Consider the following 2,797-nt stretch of genomic DNA (forward strand, 5'->3'; position numbering starts at 1 on the left):
AGTCACTCTAAGGTCAGATCTTTAAGCAGATGAACAAGAAGATCAGACACTCAGCACTTGTTATCACTAATGAAACATCCTCAATGTGAGTGTTTATAACAAATACAGGTTGTACCAGAAACATGAAGAGAACATCATCAGATCGATATCTATCTATCTATATATCTCGACCTGCCTGATCCTGAGTCTCATCACTTGGAGAGTTGGTGGTAGCTTAAGGTTAGAGGTCTAGGTTGTTGATCAGTAGATCAGGGTTCGAGCCCCAGCACTGCCAGGCTGCTGCTGTTGGGCAGCTGAGCAAGGCCCTTAACCCGCTCTGCTGCAGGGGTGCTTGTACTCTGACCCCAACGTCCTTAGCTATGAAGAAAAAAATTCCACCGTGCTGTAATGTGATGTATGTGTGCTGATAATAAAGGCTTCTTCTTCTTCTGGAGGTGCTCACTGCTGCTGAAGATGCTCTACCTGGAGCCCGAAGATACATTGAATTTGCTGTAGATGTTACGACTTAGAAACCATGGTTGCACTTTCTGATGTCACCCAGCTGAGGATAAGGTTACTTTTGAGTCTGGTTCCTCTCAAGCTCATTAGAGATGAATATAAAATTTATTATTTATTTCCTGAGTTATTTCTATAAAGCTGCTTTGTGACCGTGTCCATACTTAAAAGCACTTTGCAAATAAAACAGATCTGAATGGAGAACATCATCATCATCATCATCATCATCATCATCATGTACGACAAGTCTACAGAAACACATTGATGAGCTGCCAGGAAACACAAGAGCTGGAAATCACACGCCTCATTACAGCTCAGATTCTTCACAAAGTCCTTAATGATGGACAATTAATAGCTAAGAGTCCAGAGGATTCTCGGGATAAAGCGACCAGCAAAAGCTGAGGGAAAAAATCCCCATAATATAGACACGCCTATTTTACACCCATAATTCCACAATGCTGTTCTCCATTCTGATTGGTCAGAAAATAATGAAACTGCTGGAGGAAATAAATTTGCAGTTGTCAGAAATCCCAAACCACAGGGTGGTGACTTTTATTTTGAAGTGTTTTAACTTTATTTCAACTTATATCAGAATAATATAAATATAGGATTTTTAAAAATAAAAATAATTATATTTTTTTAATTTATTTTTTTGTCTAGGTAATGAGATAGTTAGTTGAAATAATGAATTCTAACATATGAGTAATAATCAGGTTAGTGGATTATAAGAATAAGATATTATCAAAAAAATAAGACAAATTAAGAAAATGTTAAGTTGAAATAATGAGTTAAAAAGTAAAAAAATGACATTAGGACTTAAAAAAAGTCTCACCTTTCAATTCAGGGATTTTGCAGCTACCCACAGGGAAAAACAATTATTTATGAATATTTATACATTTTTTATTTATAAATAATAAATACAACTAAACTAAATAATTAAAATTTTGACCTATTTTAAAAATGATAATTTTTTTTATTATATTAAGAAAACTTGTTTTTTCTGTCTAAATCCTTAAAGTTATGTTAAAATAATAAGATTTTGTTTATCTTTCTTTTCTGAACACATTTTTATTTTGTTTTTGTTTATAAAGATCACATTGGTTAAATTGAAGGTTAAATTGTGAAGTAAAAGTTTTTTAGTGTTACAGAGCATCATGAGGTCGTGTGCAATCCCGCCCTCGGCCTACAGGTGGCACCGAGCTGTTATTAAAGACACCAGCAGGAGAAGGTGTGGAGAAACGACGGTTATTAGATTTATTATCATGTGTTTAATTACTTAATTACACAACAGGAGTGAAGTCACAGCTCAGCTCTGATGAGTCGCAGGAAATAATGTCAGAAAAATACAGACAGAGTTAAATCCTTCAGTCCTGAAGAGTTCCTCAGTTCTTTAATTACAGGTTTAAACCTTTTCTGCTCTTTCATCATTTCCCAAACTAACACCATTGACCTGGTTTGGTCACGTGGCCTTTTACTTGTGGCCTCAACATTTATGGGCGTTTGTGATTAGTGACAGCAACAGAGGAAAAATGAAGATGTGAGATAAGAAGGAAAACTCAGAGATCCTAGGCTCCTGAGGTTTGGTTCTCCAAACACAACCCTTCAGGTTCTTTCATGAATGGAGATGGAGCTTCTGAAGATCTCTCCAGTACAGTTCTAACATGGTGCACATTGCTTGTTGAGATCCAGAGCAATCAGGCTGTAGGTCATAAATAAATGCAGGAATAAATGCAGCTGATTCCTGATCTGGTAATAGTGCAGTCTCTACAAAAAGAACATGATCATGTGAGCAGCTCTCATCATCACCACCACCACCACCAGCAACATCACTAACATCACCATCATCATCATCATCACCATAATCACCACCACCACCAGCAACATCACTAACATCATCATCATCATCATCATCATCACCACCACCACCAGCAACATCACTAACATTATCATCATCATCATCATCATCATCACCACCAGCAACATCACTAACATCATCATCATCATCATCATCATCACCACCACCACCAGCAACATCACTAACATCATCATCATCATCATCATCACCACCACCACCAGCAACATCATCATCATCACCACCATCATCATCATCACCACCACCACCACCAGCAACATCACTAACATCATCACCATAATCACCACCACCACCAGCAACATCACTAACATCATCATCATCATCATCACCATAATCACCACCACCACCAGCAACATCACTAACATCATCATCATCATCATCATCATCATCATCACCACCACCACCAGCAACATCACTAACATCATCATC

This window comes from Hemibagrus wyckioides, linkage group LG04 (genome assembly GCF_019097595.1).
Source record: "Hemibagrus wyckioides isolate EC202008001 linkage group LG04, SWU_Hwy_1.0, whole genome shotgun sequence".
In the NCBI taxonomy this organism is placed as follows: domain Eukaryota; kingdom Metazoa; phylum Chordata; class Actinopteri; order Siluriformes; family Bagridae; genus Hemibagrus; species Hemibagrus wyckioides.